Source organism: Sciurus carolinensis, chromosome 9, assembly GCF_902686445.1.
Source record: "Sciurus carolinensis chromosome 9, mSciCar1.2, whole genome shotgun sequence".
In the NCBI taxonomy this organism is placed as follows: Eukaryota; Metazoa; Chordata; class Mammalia; order Rodentia; family Sciuridae; genus Sciurus; species Sciurus carolinensis.
In genome coordinates this window covers 106,799,444-106,817,407 of record NC_062221.1, presented here as the reverse complement: position 1 = coordinate 106,817,407, position 17,964 = coordinate 106,799,444, and positions in this window count along the sequence as shown.

The following is a 17,964-nucleotide window of genomic DNA, read 5'->3' as shown; positions in this document are numbered from 1 at the left end:
AAAGGTGAAATAAGGAGGAAACCAATCTATCCCCAAGTTTCATTCTTCTTGAGCTTGTGCTGCAGTTGCAGCTGCGATCGCCTGAGGATATCAGACTCCAGCTCTTTCACTCATCAGAAGCAAATTCCAAACAGTGACTTTCCAGCGAGTTTCCAGATCTTCAGTTTTGGACAGAGCCTGCATCATTGGTTCCTCTTGTTCTGAGGCTTCAGTTTCCTGGATTGAGCACCTACTGGTTCCTCCAATTCTCTAGCCTGGAGATGACCATTTAGGCATTACCCAGCTTCTGATCCCCTGATCCTATAAGCTAGTGTAGTAAATCATATATGTCGGGGTTTCCAGGACCCCCAGCCTCGAGCACGGTCAAGATGGCGCCTGACGCTGAGCCAAAAGCGGCCAGCTATACAGTAAACAACCAGCAAATTCCAATGATTGGCTAGTTAACGATGTGATTAGAGCATGCCCCCCTCGTTTACCTATTCTATACCTGCAGCTGTCCGCGCATTTACCTCGTGTGCTCTCCCCTGATTGGTTGAAGTGTATATAAGCTTGATGGGTGGAGGAATAGCGGAAGAAGCTGAGAGAAGAAGCTGGGAGTAGGAGCAGAAGCTGAGAGCAGAAGCTGAGGGCAGAAGCTGGGAGTAAGAAGAAGCTGAGAGAAAAAGAGGCTGAGAGTAGGGATAGAAGCGGAGAAGCGGAACGACCGGTGCAGGCGAGAGTTAAGCGGAGGGAAAGAGAGAAAGAGAAAGAAAAGAGAGAAGAAACTGAGAAGTAGGAGTAGAAGCTGGGAGTAAAGGCGTGCAAGCGGGCGTGAGCCGAGCGGGAGAAACAAAGCGGCAGGAGCAGGCGAGAGCCGAGCGGGAGAAGAGTGAAGTGCAGGAGAGGGAAAGAGAACGAGAGAAAGGGATAGATAAGAAGGAAAGAAAGGAAGACTGTACGCAATAAACTTCCAAAGCTTCAGACGTTTGTCGTGTCTCTCTCTGCGGGCAGAGGGAACGCGATACCTACTGTCTCCTCCAGAGTTCAGATCTATTTAGGCTGTGGGGACAAGCTAAACTGTTAACACGAGCAAATTTTATCCATTCTTAAAATGGACCGATGTGACCTACACCATAAAGACCTTTTCAAAACAAGGGGGAGAAATAGAGGAAAAGATTGCTTTACCAATAGGAAGGAAAATATAAGAGAAAGAATACAGACTCTAGAGTTAGACCTAGTTGTTATTTCTGACTCTGTCCCTTAGGCTGGTTTTTTAAATGCTCTGAACTAGAAGTTCTTATCTATCAAATGGGGTTAAACAACTATTGTGAAATGTGGAAAAAATATGTTTAAAGTACCTATCAAAAGTGCCAAGAACATAATAGAGGTCTAAAATGTAGTTATTGTTTAGCTACATTATTGCTATATTATTTGCAACAATTTACTATTATTTACTATATTATTTGCATTCTTTTATAACATCTATAAGAATTTGCACTGAAGCTTGCATTTGCATTATTTGTTACATTATTTATATTATTTTTGCTATAATATTTACAACTCTGAATTTTTGCAAATGATCCATATGTATATGGTTTGCAAGCATCTAGAGTATCATTTATACCTCATGTAAACCTTGAGAAATTATGTAATAGAAATGTTATTCTCTTTTCAATTTGATAGGAAGCATCAAAAGAATAAACTGACTTGCCTAATGCTTAACAGAGTAAATAAACAACTAAATGCCAAAATGTGTCTTAACTCCCTCTCTAGTGGTTCTTCCCCCTTATAGGGCTTATGCCATGCTGAAGTAAATGGTCTTTCTCCAGAGTTACCCCTTTTCACCAGAATATGAACTGAAGAAGACAAATAATCTCTCTGAGGTGGGAGTGCAAGTAAGGTCAACTAAGAAATAAATAAAGCATCTTTTTCCCACTCTGAACTAGAAGAGAAATAGTCATCTATGTAGCTACTACTAACAAAATGGCACTCTTCAGAAGGAACAAGTAAAGGAAGTCCTCAAAAACCAAGTAATTTCACAATATTCTATAACTAGAAAGGATCCTAAACATCACCATATCCAATTTTCCTATGTATAAATGGTGTAACTGAAACCTGGAGAAGCAAAACCTTGCCAGTGTTCACAAGAATGTGGAGAAAATTAGAACTTTCATACACTGAAGTGAGGTTGTAAAATGGCGCAATCCCTTTGTAAAACAGTCTGGAAGTACCTCAAAAGGTTAGACATAGCATTAGCATGTGGTCCAGCAATTACAATCCTAGATACATAACTAAAGTAAATGAAAATATTCATCCACATAAAATTAAATGTGTTTGTAGTAGCCTTACTTATAATAGCCAAAAAGTAGAAACAACCTCAATACCCATCAACAATCAATGGATGAAGTGTGGTATATCCAAACAGTATTATCGGGCAATAAAGACAACTGCATAGATACAAATAAACACGATTCCATACAATGAAATGTTAATCAGCAAAAAAAAAATGCCAAATTATTTAGCAATAAAAAGTACATGTTACAGTATATATAAGCCTTAAGTATATTATGCTAAAAGAAAGGAACAAGACAGAAAAGATTATATATCATATGATTTCATTTATAGGAAATGTTCAAAGTAGGCAAATTAAATCTATAGAAATAAAAAGTAAAGCTGGGTGCAGTGTAATCCCAGGGACTTAGGAGACTGAGATAGGAGGACTACAAGTACAAGACCAACCTCGGAAACTCAATAACTTGGTAAGACCCCATCTCAAAATAAAAAATCAAAAAGGTGAGGGATGTAGATCAGCACTAGTCTCAAAAACTATAACCAAATTGCTGTATAATCTTGAATAAATAGTCTCTTATCACTCAAATCCCTTCCCATTGCCTATTAATTTAGAATTTTTACAAATAAAGTAACTTCTGCATACAGGCACTATGCAGGGATACTGTGGCGAACAAAACAGAGTCCCTGTACTTAGGAAGCTTACACAGGATAGAATACTGCAGAAGTCAGTTATTAAATAAATGAACAAGCCAATAACATAATTTGAACTCATCACACCGTCAGTACACCGTCAGTGCAACATCGGGAAGTAAGATGTGGGCAGGAGAGTACATATGCAGAAAAAGCCCTTACCAACAAATCCCAGGTTGCAAAGTCGAAGTAGCTTCTCTCAGCTTCTTCCGCTATTCCTCCACCCATCAAGCTTATATACACTTCAACCAGTCAGGGGAGAGCACACGAGGTAAATGCGCGGACAGCTGCAGGTATAGAATAGGTAAACGAGGGGGGCATGCTCTAATCACGTCGTTAACTAGCCAATCATTGGAATTCGCTGGTTGTTTACTGTATAGCTGGCCGCTTTTGGCTCAGCGTCAGGCGCCATCTTGACCGTGCTCGAGGCTGGGGGTCCTGGAAACCCCGACAATATATATATATATATAATTATACTTTATATATAAAGTATTCAGGGACTCTGAAGGCAAGGTGTATATATCTCTTATTATTTCTGTTCCTCTGAAGAATCCTGACTAATGGAGTGATATATTTTCCCATGTTTGGCCTAGGTGCCTTTGAGTCTTACCAATCTCATTATGACTAAGCAAGCTGCTCTTTCAGTACAATTATTTTTCTAACTTTTTTTTTAAGAATATGCGATTGGACAGTGTCAGGAAAATATGTGTGTAATATAAAAGGTCAGCACATACTATGGTCAGATAGGAGTTTTTATTAGTTTGTATATAGGCTCTGCCGAGTCTTCCCAAAACAATTAGTGTTTAAGGCTATATTCATTCTCACTTGCATGTTTTTATTGGAAGTCTGTTACTTAGATACCAGATTATAAGACCCTCTTGATCTATAATACATATGTGGAAAAAGGCTGAATAGAGTCAGGCAATGCTATTTAAGACTCTGATGTAACCTGTGAAAAGATTTCTTTAATCAATCTACTGAAGGGAGACTTCAAATTATTGGTGACTCTCCATACCAGACCCTGCTTTATTTTTTTCAAAGAATTAGTCTCTTGAAAATATAAAGTATTTTCCTTATTTTTCTCTGTTCCCTCATTAGGTTATAAAGTGTGTGAGTGGGTCTAGTCACTGCTGTCCCCAACATCTGAAGGAGCACCTGATATAGTCTTCCTCAGAGTTTCCTAATCTCTAGTATTGTTTTTATAATAACAGATGATAGACCTTTTCCATGAAGGGAAACTATTTTTTTGGAATGGGACACGTGCCATAAGAGGTTAGAAGGAAACACTTCTTAAATATCCCTAAAGATCTGTGTGAGTCCCATGGAAGAATTTAAAAGGGAATTTAGAAGAGAACTTTCGGTGTTATAGGTAACTGATACCAAAAGAAATAAAGAGAATTCTTTCCAATCATTCTAATCATACTAAGAAGTTTATTATCAAGACCTTACCCATAAATATGATGCAATATGTAGCTGAGGGGCTGGAGTGATGTTATTGGGTAACTTTCAATGAGTTTTCTGACTCTCCATTGCTTTTCATCATATAATTAAATGCATAGATGAAAAGCTAGGCAAAATCCTACTATATAAAGGATTGCCTAAAAAACATTTAAATCGTAATAAAAATTTGAAAGTCTATAATTTCTAAAAGAAAACATAAACTCGACAAATTCACAAAATCAAAGTAACATACTTGCAAAAGCATCATGTGTATAAGTCTTCGTTTTCTACACTTAATGTCCAGGGGTTTCAGCTTAGTATATTATGACTTTAATTATTCAATTTTGGGGCTCCCTTTCATTCAGTGTTTATAACAATTTCTTAATCAATTTGTTAAGGGTTAAAAAACATGCCCTTCTAGCTTTTTTCTGTACTTATAGTCTAGGTGCAACAGATATGAATCAAACATTAATGTACTGTTGATATAGAAGCACTGTCCTGCCTATCTAAATTGAACAGTGAGACATGTCCATGGAACAATCAAGATGTAAAACTCTCATAAGTCAAATTGGCTACTGGCATTGAGACAGTTTCTAGATGTAAATCCATTTCTTTAGAATAAATTGATCAGGAAATGTAATAAAACTGGTAAAAGCAAACTGTTTTAGGTAAAAAAGAAAACGTCAATGGAAAGCTGTGTTATCCACTCACTGTACCATCCCCTACCCCACAGCAAATGAAGTACTCTGATATTTAATCACAATTCATATGACTATCAAGATTCATCTGTTCTCATAGTTGTGGTATCTAAATTTTATAAATAATACAAGAGAAAAAAATTTTCCTGGAAGAATGAAGTTTTATGGGATCATTTGTCTTCTTCATGTCATGAGGCTTTAGCAGATTATTGCATCAAATATAAAATAGAGAGAGAAGATTTTGAAAAGATTTCCTAAACTAAAAATTTCTACCAGCTAGCTAAGTACAATCCTACCAGTTCTTCCTCTTCAAAAAAAAAAAAAAAAAAAAAAAAAAAAACCTTCATAGTGAAGGTAAGGCGATTAAGATTAAAATAATAGCTGGTAGAATGGTTCAAATAGTTTCAACTTCTTCCTTCACTTGTCATGTCCACATTACTTGGTAAGATGTGAGAAGAGAATGTTCTCAAGGAAGGCATATAAGTACCCTGTTCTGCTTTGTCCTGATGATCTGGATCAGACATCTTGGTACCCAGGGCAAGCATTGGAAAGTGGAAACCCTAGATTTTATTTATTGAAAAGGGAGTCGTTATTTTAATTTTCCCTCCAGTTTTTGAAGACATTCTTTTAACATAAGTTCACTAACTCAATTAACAGGAAATAAAACATCATTGTTCAGGGATATGGACAATGAAAGGTATTCTGAACTTAAAAAGGGATTAAGTAGAGAGGTTAGGAGAATTAATATTTTCTGCCTGAGTTAATTTCCAATTCTATTTTTAAATTAGACACCTGTCCTATTTTCAACAGAACTCTGCCTAAATATTTCCAGTTATCAGAGAACATGCTATTCTGCAGTAAGACTCTTTTACACATGGAGTTCTAATTATCTGACAATATTTACACAGAATTCAAATCTGTCTGCTTGTAATTATGAACTGCTATTTCTAGTTGTCCAGTATAAAAAGACAAAGGGTGTTTTTTTCACTTAATTTATTTATTCATCTCTTCATTCAGCACATATTCATTCCCTGTGGTTGGCAATAGGGATGCAAGAAGGAATAAAGGAAAGTTCCTGCCCCTGGGAAGCTAACGGTATTATGTCAAACAGATGTGAGTGTGTAGTGGAGTGTGATAGACAGGTTCTGGGTGCCTCTTTTCCTAGTTCCATATCATTCACTTTCTCTACTATTTATCAGGTGTTCAACCTGGAAAACTTGACTCCAAAATGTACCTTTTTTTTTCACTTCCTAATTATGGCTATCATTTAGCACTATTGAAGATACTTTTAAAATGTCTTTCTTCCCTCCTTCCTTTCTTCCTTCCTTCCTTCCTTCTTTTCTTTTTTCTTTCTTCCTTCCTTCCTTCCTTCCTTCCTTCCTTCCTTCCTTCCTTCCTTCCTTCCTTCCTTCCTTTCTTCCTTCCTTCCTTCCTTCCTTCCTTTCTTTCTTTCTTTCTTTCTTTCTTTCATCTTTCATATTGGAGGTTAAAACTGGACCAGACCTTTTAATTTTTTTTTTTTTTTTTTTTTTTTTTTAGACAGGGTCTTGCTATGTTGTTGAGGCTGGCCTCAAGCTTGTGATCTTCCAAGCTCTGTCTCCCAAGTTACAGGAATTATAGGCATGTGCCACCTTGTCTGGTAAAAAGTATCTCAACATACTCATTTCTCTTAGTCTTGCTACAAGCTTCATAGCCATCACAATCTCACATTAGACTACTATGCTACTCTCCATTTTGTTTTGCTATGTCCACTCTTGATGGTCTACAATCTGTTCTTTCCAAAGACTTTATATTTTTAAAATATAAGACATCTTGTATGACAAATCTGCTGAAAAAATTCTTCAAAGCTTTTTGTCACCCTGAAGATGAAATTGGAATCCCTTAGCTTGATTTGCAGAGCTTTACTAATCTAGCCACTGCTTTCCCTTTGCAAATACACCTCATCCTTTTCACTGAGTTTGTTGCCATGTAAGCATCTTATTTTTAAGGTTATTGCTTTTACCTTCCTCTTGGTTGATTCCTTTGCTTCTACTCTGAATGTCACCTACACTCACCTACTTGATAATCCCAACAGATTTTCTCTAACCACTTTTGAAAAGCAAAATAGAGAAAACTTTCCTCTCTATCATAATAGTCTATATTTTACATTTATATAATTTTTCATTTTTTTGTTTCCCCTTATATTTTGTTTCTAACTTGTTTATTGAAGTTTTCTCTATTAGACTGGATATACCATAATAACTTGTAGGTGAGTGTCTCAAGTCCATTTAATTGTCTGACATACATTAGTCATTCAGTAAACACTGTTGAAATAAGAAGCAAGTGGATTAATCAATATTTAGAAAGGGGATCTACCATAGCTTTGTAGTGTTTATTACCTATACCTAATGTTTGATTTAGTTAGGAAGTTAGCAGGTGAATACACACATACATATGCACACAGATCTACAGTCACATATCACTTAATGATAATGACTCCCTCTGAGAAATGCATCATGAGGCAATTTCATTATTGTGTAAACATCACAGTGTTTTTGAAAAACCTAGATGGTATAGCCTACTACTACATACCTAGAATACTCAGGGTGTGAGTGTGTGTGTGTATTTATATATGTGTATATATAAAATTCATATAGATTATTTCTCTATATATGAATGATACAATTAGGAGATACAGTAAATATGCATCTGTATAAGACTGCAGCCAGCATAGATTATGACTCTTTTAGATTACACATTTTTTTAATAAGTAGAAGGAATGCATGCTAAAATAATTATAAAGTATATTATAGGAAATGCATAATCAATAACAGTTGTTTATTGTCATCAAATATTAGGTACTCTGCAAAATTGTAGGTGCTATACTTTTAAATGACAGGTTTATTTATATCACAAACATGTAAGACTTTGTGCTATCATAGCAACAAAGTCATTAAGTGATAAGAATATTTCAGCTTCATTATATTTTTATAGGAACAGCTTCATATATATGATTTGTGGTTGATCAAAACATTGTAATGCAATGTTTGTATGAAATTTTTTTAATCTTTTCATATGGAACGTAGGTCTCAGTTCTGCTATCATTCAGTTTAACCTTTTCATTATAATATTTTCAATGTTGATCCTAAAATATGAAGCCCAAATATTGCTACAATATAAATTGTACGGATGTTTATGGAATAAATTTGTTAATACATATTAAAATGTAATATTAACTATTTTGACCCAATAATCCCAAGTGTAATGTTTTGTCCTAAGAAAATAATTAAATTTATACACACATATTTAAGTATAAGAATTTCTTTTATACTTTTATACTTGTATAATCGCAAGACTGGAATCCTAATTAGAATAAGAGGTACTTCATGTTTGTGTAAATATGTCAAAATATAGTCTGCTGTCATGTACTTGACAATCAAGCCTCAATTTTGTAAAGCAAAAATGGATAAAATTATATGCATGACGTTCTGCATTGAATCTAAATGTTTGTCATGTAATACAATTTAAATCCAAGTATAACAGGTTTCCCTACATAATTTCAAAACAAAAAACAATTTATTCAAAAAAACCAAAGGATGAATGATATTGCTAATAAGTGGATGATGACACATAATGGGGGGTGGGAGGGGATAGTGTTAGGGTTAGAGTTAGGGTTAGGGAGGGGGGCAAGAATGGAGGAAGGAAGGACTGTACAGAGGGAAAAGAGGGGTGGATGGGGTGGGGAGAAGGGGAAAAATAACAGAATGAATTAAACATTACCCTATGTAAATTTATGATTACACAAATGGTATGCCTTTACACCATGTACAAACAGAGAAACAACATGTATCCCATTTGTTTACAATAAAAAAAAGAAAAAAAAACAATTTATAATTTCAAAAAAATCACTAAAATCAGAAGTAAAGAGCCAGCATGAGCAAGAGTCATCTGAAATAGTAAAAGAATAATTTTCATGAAGACTTTAAATGTTACAGTGAATCTCCACATCATATACAACCACAAGACTGGGATCCTAATTAGAATAAGAAGTACTCAATGTTTGTATAAATATGTCAAAATATACAATATTGTCATGTGTAACTAAAAGGAACAAATCAAAAAGAAAAATTATTAGGTATAGAATATAAAATAAGTAAATTTGTATAAAATATAAAAGTGTGAAGGCAAAAATAAATCATGTTATTACATCTAACTAAGCAAAAGTGATAAATAACCACAAAACCTGGACTTAAAAATCAAATACAGCAAATGAAATTTAAATAAATCAAAAAATTTCTGTAGTAACACAATTATTTGGACTGACTGTTATTGACATGGAAACATATGTGTTTTAAAAAGCCTTTTTAAAGTTGGTATTTGGAAAAGATGGCAATTCAGAGAGCAAAATCTGGTATTTGGAAATGCTTTTCATCTAGGGTGACTGCTGATGCTGCGTATGGAGACTAAAGTCTAAGAGGCTGTATGGGACATTTGTGAGGCAGCTAGGTCAGGTGGACTCATTTGAATACTCATACTTACCTGGGACTTTGAGGGACTGTTTAGCAGTAACAACAAAGAATCTTAAGTAGGTCTGTCTAAGCCCAAATCTGAGTCATTTCAAAGTCTGAAACTGCACTGAGGTAATAAGGCATTACTAGTCCTCCGGCAGCCTATGAGAAGTGAATGAGAAAGCCTTTCTGTAATGAGGTTCATCATCCTACGCCTTCCATTATTTTTTGTAACTTTTCAAATAAGGAATCCTGGTAGCTGAAATAGTAAACATATATAGTAAACTAGGCACACGATAAGAAAAGGCAAAGTGAACGGAACCCAGGACAAACAATAAGCAATAGAAACATTCATACAAAGCTGTAATTATTGGAATTTTAGGCATACATTTAAAAAAAAACTTAACCTTACTAGATTAAGCAAGACAAAAGGCAAAATAAGGATTTTAAAAATAAAAATACAAAAAATATTGAAAGTACAGATATTCTAGAACTAAAGATTAAAATAATTGAATTAGGAATTTAAGCATAGATTAGAAATTAAGTATAAATCAGAAGACAGAATCCAGGAGGGAAAAAAAGACACAAAATAAAGAGAGTAAGTGACATGGAGGCTGATATTAAAACTATACTGTTGAGTTTTGTATTTGCAGTAGCTAATGTCCTATAAAGTAGACATGGACAACCATTTTTTCAAGGGGGAAAAAGAGGATGAGGGTTCTATGAGCCTTTGGTTACCACGTCTTCATCAAATGATCAATATATAACCTTATTTTATGTCTGTTTGTATTTAAAGACACTTCAATATAGTACGTATTGCTGATTTGCTAACATTAAATCATGGCCAACTCACTATAGTGCATGCTTCAATGAAGCTCATCCAACATTCACATTTTCTTTGTAAGAAACATCATAATCTTGTGCTGAGAACCACTAGACAGTGCTTTATCATTACATTTGGGGTCATTTTAACATAAAAATCACCAAGAAAAAACAAAAAATGTGTACAATATGGCATTTAAATAGACCAGGGTAGGTCACTTATTTATAGTTTAAGAGTGAAGCATGAGGGCAATGTCACCTTGTTTGACCTAAACTGGGAGAGTGGCCACTAAATAAATTCTCAAATCTGTCAGAGCATGTTGCAAACAACTGCACAAGCAGTAGGATTATTGATATTGTGGTTAAAAATAAACTTCAGGAAATAAGCAAATTCAGAAATATGGAACCTGCCAATAATAAGAACCAACTACAATTGAATAGCAAAAAGAAAGTAAAAAAACGAGGGCAGAAACACCTGAAGAGGTAACAGGAATTGTCCAAAACTGAACAAAAATATCAGTCCTTAAACTTTCAGATCCCTAGTGACCAAACAAGGACAAATATAAACCAATACATAATCTTGTCAAAGCAAAACTTGAAAGACAAAGAAGTTAAACAAATTCAAGTAGAGAAAATAAAGAGCAATTATGTTCAAAAGAATAGTTTGAGGAGATAACATATTTTCAAGCAGAACTTAAGAAGATACTTAGAACAACAAAAGATTTTATTCAATTCAGTTTCAAGATGTTTCAGAATAATAAAACAGCAACCCTAAATGTTTATGTACATGACAACATAGCCTCAATTTTCTAAATTTATTTATTTTGATTCATTGTACACAAATGGGGTATAACTTTTTTCTCTGATTGTACAAGAAGTAGAGTCACACCATTTGTGTAATCATACATGCACATAGGGTAATGACGTTTGTTTCATTTGGTTATGTTTCCTTCCCCCCACCCCACCCAACCCTCTTTTTCCTCTATACAATTCATCCTTCCTCCATTTTTGCCTCCCTCTCACCTCCCGTTATGCAGCATCATGTGCATATCAGAGAGATCATTCAGTCTTTGGTTTTTTGGGATTGGATAATCTCACTTAGCATGAGATTCTCCAATTTCATCCATTTACCAGCAAATGCCATAATTTTATTCTTCTTTGTGGCTGAGTAATATCCCATTGTTTATATATACCACAGTTTCTTTATCCATTCATCTATTGAAGGGTATCTAGGTTGGTTCCACGATCTAGCTATTGTGAATTGAATAGCTATGAATATTGAAGTGGCTGCATCACTGTAGTAAGCTGATTTTAAGTCCTTTGGGTATAGGCCAAAGAGTGGGATAGCTGGGTCAAATTGTGGTTCCATTCCACGTTTTCTAAGGAATCTCCACACTGCTTTCCAGAGTGGCTGCACTAATTTACAACTCCATCAGCAATGTATGAGTGTACCTTTTTCTCCATATCCTCACCAACACCTATTGTTGCTCGTATTCTTGATAATCACCATTCTGATTGGGGTGAGATGGAATCTTAGGGTAGTTTTGATCTTCATTTCTCTTATTACTACAGACGTTGAACATTTTTTCATATATCTGTTGATTGCTTGCAGATCTTATTCTGTGAAATGTCTGTTCATTTCCTTAGTTCATTTATTGATTAGGTTATTTGTATTCTTGGTGTATAGTTTTTTGAGTTCTTTATAGATTCTGGAGATTAGTGCTCTATCTGAAGTATGAGTGGCAAAGATTTTCTCCCACTCTGTAGGCTCTCTCTTCATATTGTTGATAGTTTCCTTTTCTGAGAAAAAAACTTTTTAGTTTGAATCTATCCCAATTACTGATTCCTGCTTTTATTTCTTGTGCTTTGGGAGTCATTTTAAGGAAGTCTGGTCCTAAGCCAACATGATGAAGATTTGGACCCATGTTTTCTTTTAAAAGATGCAGGGTCTCTGGTCTGATTGTGAGGTCCTAGATCCATTTTGATTTGAGATTTTTGCAGAGTGAGAGATAGTGGTTTGGTTTCATTTTGCTGCATATGAACTTCCTGTTTTCCAAGCACCATTTGTTGAAGAGGCTATCTTTTCTCCATTGTATGATTTTGGCACCTTTGTCTAGTATGCGAAAACTGCATTTATGTGGGTTTGTCTCTGTGTCCTCTATTCTGTACCATTGGTATACATGACTATTTTGGTGCTAATACCATGCCGTTTTTGTTACTATTGCTCTGTAGTATAGTTAAAGTTCTAGTATTGTGATACCTCCTGCTTCAATATTCCTACTAAGGATTGCTTTAGCTATTCTGGGTCTCTTATTCTTCCAAATGAATATCATTATTGCCTGCTCTATTTCTATGAGGTACATCATTGGGATTTTAATTGGAATTGCATTGAATTTGTATAGCACTTTTGGTAGTATGGCCATTTTGATAATATTAATTCTGTCTATCCAAAAATATGGGAGATCTTTCCATCTTCTAAGGTTTTCTTTAATTTCTTACTTTAGTGTTCTGCAGTTCTCAATGTAGAGGTCTTTCAACTCTTTTGTTAGATTGATTCCAAGTATTTTATTTTATTTTATTTTTTGAGGCTATTGTGAATGGGGTAGTTTTTCTAATTTCTCTTTCAAAGGATTCATCACTTATGAATAAAAATGCATAAGATTTATGAGCATTGATTTTATATCGTGTAATTTACTGAATTGATTTATGAATTCTAGAAGTTTTCTGGTGGAATTTTTCAGCTCCTCTAAATATAGAAACATGTCATTGGCAAATAGGGATAGTTTGAGTTCTTCTTTTCCTATTCATATCCCTTTAATTTCTTTGGTCTGTCTAATTGCTCTGGCTAGAGTTTCAAGGATGATGTTGAATAGAAGTGGTGAAAGAGGACATCCCTGACTTGTTCCAGTTGTTAGGGAGAATGTTTTCAGTTTTTCTCCATTTAGAATGATGTTGACTGTGGGTTTAGCATAGATAGCCTTTACAATGTTGAGGAATGTTCCTACTAACCCTATTTTTTCTAGTGTTTTGAGCATGAAGGGGTATTGTATTTTATTGAATGTTTTTTTCTGCTTGTATTGAAATAATCATGTGATTCTTAACTGTAAGCCTGTTGATGTGGTGAATTACATTTATTGATTTCCAAATGTTGAATCAACCTTGCATGCCTGGGATAAAACCCACTTGATCATGGTACACTGTCTTTTTAATATGTTTTTGTATGCAATTTGCTAAAATTGTGTTAAGAATTTTTGCATCTATGTTCATTAAGGATATTGGTCTGAAGTTTTCTTTCCTTGATGTGTCTTTGTCTGGTTTTGGTATCGGGGTGATATTAGCTTCATAGAATGAGTTTGGAAGGATTCCCTCCTCTTCTATTTCATGGAATACTTTGAGGAGTATTGGAATGAATTCTCCTTTGAAGGTCTTGTAAAACTCAGTTGAGAATCCATCTGGTCCTGGACTTTTCTTGATTGGTAGGCTTTTCATTGCTATTCTTATTTCATTGCTTGAAATTGATATATATAAATTGTGCATATCCTCCTGATTCAGTTTGGGTGGATCATATGTCTCTAGAAACCTCTTTATGTCTTCAAGATTTTCTATTATGTTGGAGTATAGATTTTCAAAATAGCATATAATTACGTTTTGTATTTCAATAGTGTCTATCATAATTTTTCCTTTTTCATCACAAATTTTAGTATCTTGAGTTTTCTCTCTCCTTCTCTTTGTAGGTGTGGCCAAAGGTTTATCAATTTTGTTTATTTTATCAAAGAACCAAGTTTTTATTTTGTAAAATTTTAACTATTTCTTGTCTTCTACTAATTTCGGTGTTGACCTGTTCTTCTTTTTCTAGGGCTCTGAGCTATAGTGTTAGGTTATTTATTTGTTGACTGTTTCTTTTTTTTATTGAATTTGCTCCATGCAATGAATTTTCCTGTTAGTACTGCTTTCATAGTGTCCCAGAGATTTTGATATGCTGTATCTTTGTCCTTATTTAACTTTAAGAATTTTTTTATATCCCTCTGATGTCTTTTGTTATCCATGTTTCATTCAATAGTGTATTATTTAATCTTGTATATGGATGAGTTCTAGTTTGGGGCATAATATTTAATATGTCTTACTGATTTATGCTTCCCTTAAGCAGTATGAAATATCCTCCTTTATCCTTTCTAAATAATTTTGGCTTGAAGTCTGCTTTATTTGATATGAGTATGGGATACCCCTGTTTTTTTACTGAGTCCATGTGCATGGTATGTTTTTCCCTATCCTTTCGTCTTTAGTCTGGATATCTTTTTCTCTGAGATGAGTCTCTTGAAGGCAGCATAATGCTGGATCTTTCTTTTTAATCCAATCTTCCAGTCTATGTCTTTTGATTGATGATTTCAGGCCCTAACATTCAGGGTTATTATTCAGACATGATTTGTATTCCTGGTAATTTTGGCTTACTTCTGGTTTTTAACTTGACTTGGTTTCTCCTTTATTTGGCTATTCCTTTAGGGTAGTTCCTCCCTATGCTGACTTACATCATTGTTTTTTCATTTCTTCCTCATAGAATATTTTGCTGAGAATGTTCTGCAGTGCTGGCTTTCTATTTGCAAATACTTTTAGGTTTTATTTATCATCCAATCTGAAGGTAAGTTTTGCTGGGTATAAGATTCTTTGTTGGTACCCATTGTCTTTCAGAGTTAAAAAAAAAAAATTGCTGTTAGATGTCCTTCTAGTTTTTAGGGTCTGGGTTGAGAAATCTGCTGATATCCATATTGGTTTCCCCCTGAATGTAATTTGACTTTTTTTTATCTTGCAGCCTTTAAAATTCTATCTTTATTTTGTATGTGAAGTATTTTTAATATAATGTAACTTGGTGTGGATCTGTTGCAATTTTGTACATTTGGTGTACTGTAAGCCTCTTGTATTTGGTTTTCCATTTCATTCTTCCTATTTGGGAAATTTTCTGATATTATTTCATTGAATAGATTGTTCACTCCTTTGGTTTGTTTCTCTGTGCCTTCCACTGGTTTTGTATTTCTGTGCCTTCCTCAATCCCAATAATTATTAAATTTGTTGTTTTCATGATATCCCATAATTCTTGGAGGTTCTGTTCATGATTTCTTACCATCTTCTCTGTTGGTCAACTTTGTTTTCAATTAAATATTTTGTCTTCAATGTCTGAGGTTCTGTCTTCTAGGTGTTCTAGCCTATTGGTTATACTTTCTATGGAGTTTTTAATTTGGTCTATTGTTTCCTTCATTTCAAGGATTTCTGTTTGTTTGTTTTTCAGAATCTCTATTTCTTTATTGAAATGATCTTTTGCTTCCTGCATTTGTTCTTTTAACTGTTGATTGGTGTAATCATTCAATGCTTGAATTTGCTCTCTTATCTCATCATTTGCTTCTCTGATTATTTTAATTATGTACATTCTGAACTCCCTTTCTGACATTTCTTTTGCCATCCTGTCATTGGATTTTATTGATGTAGCATCTAGGTTTGTTTGGGACACTTTCTTCCCTTGTTTTCTCATATTGTTCATGTTTCTTTCCCTCTAGGAGTGCAAATATGAGATATTGCAGTTTCCCACCTATATACTTATAGTGTTCCTGCAGGTTTCCAATATCTCACCTTGAAGTGAGAGATCAATATTAGCAGCACAGTATATAAAAAATATGCATCTTTAACCCAAATAATCCCTATTTAGATATTAACTGTATTTTCTTAAGGAACGGAGATAATGAGTTCAATTATTATCTACAGCATAACAAATAGACTTGCAATAAGGATCACAATTTCTAATGGTGGACAAAGAGGATGGGGAGGGATTTAGGATAAAACATTAATGAGATAAGAAGTGTGTCCTTAGAGGTACTATGTTGTAGGAGTAGTGAAAGTGGAATTAAAATAAACTGGTTGTTAGCATGTGAAAAGGGAGAAAGAGTCTCCAAGGAGGCAGATAGATAAGAGAAAAATAGAGTAGATGAGAAAAATATTAATAAGATAAAATAAAAGGAATAATAGTAGGTATAATAGGAATAATTATAATATTAATACTAACAAAAAAAATCTACAATAAAACTATACAGTACTGTTCAAACATCCTAGTCTTCAGTAGCCTGATGTCTGGGAGGAACTTGATTATGCAGTGACCCATGAAAGGTGCTGCCCCTCTAAGAATGGTGGCCTCTAGGTGGGGTATAATCCCTGCTAGTGGGCAGAGGCCCCTCCATGTGTTGACAGATGGTCAACCGCAGCACAGATACTAGACTATGACTGAGGCGGAGCTGGTCTGGGCCTGGTTCTCTGGGCCGGGACTCCCAGGCATGGAAGTCACACTTGGCAGGGCTGGGCTGAGCCTGGGTCTTTTGGCCTACCTCCCCAGAGACAGCCTCAATATTATAGAGCAAAAATGGACAAAATTATAAGAACAAATAAATAAAACCAAGGACATATTAATCTTCAAAAATCTCTTAATAAGAATTAGAAAAACAAACACAGGGGGGGTTTCATGATGGTGGACTAGGGGGCGGCTGCATTTCACGTTGCTCCAGGACTCAAGATTCAAAAGAGAGATAGTGAGAGACTTGGGACCAACTCAAAGCCGCTGGTTGAGTCTCTCCCATTGGGGAGGCGTCCCGGATGGGGCGGTAGCCCGGGAACGCAGGGAACTTTGTGAAGTAGAGTTGCTCGGCAAGACGCCCCTCCCCCCACTGGAGCGGTAAACATGGACAACTGGGATCATCGTAGAGGAGGCGGCTCAGCACAGCGCTTGGACTCGGAGCAACCACTGGGGCTCCGGGCGGCTGCCTGAGGAGGAGCTGCGTGGCCAGCTGTTTAGACCCAGAACGACCGCTTCTGAACACCGGGGGTTGCCCGGAGGAAGAGGAGAAGCGCGGCGGGTCGCTTGGTCTAGGAGTGACTGCATCAGAGGCACAGGCGGTTCCCAGAGGAGGAGGTGCGTGGCGAGCTGTTTGAACTCAGAGCGAGCGCTCCTGAACACTGGGAGGTTGCCCGAGGAAGAGGAGGAGCGCAGCGGGTTGCTTGACCTAGGAGTGACTGCATCAGACCAACAGGCAGTTGCCAGAGGAGGAGCTGCATGGCAAGCTGTTTGAACTCAGAACGACCACTCCAGAACACTGGTGGTCTGCCTGGAGGAGGAGTGTGGTGGGTCCCTTGGTCTAGGAGTGACTGCATCAGAGCTACAGGCAGTTGCCAGAGGAGGAGCTGTGTGGTGAGCTGTTTGAACTCAGAACGACCGGTCCTGAAAACCGGGGGGTTGCCCGGAGGAAGAGGAGAAGTGCGGTGGGTCCTTGGTCTAGGAGTGACTGCATCAGAGCCACAGGCAGTTGCCAGAGGAGGAGGCGAGTGGTGAGTTGGTTGGACTAAAAGCGACCGCTCCTGAACACCAGTGGCCTTCCTGGAGAAGGAGCGTGGTGGGTCACTTGGTCTCGGAGCCACCGCTCCTGAACACCCAGGGGGCTAACACGAGGAGGAGGAGGAGGAACAGGGCGGGTCACTTGGACTTGGAGTGACTGCCTAGGGCTACGGGCGGTTGGTGGGAGGAG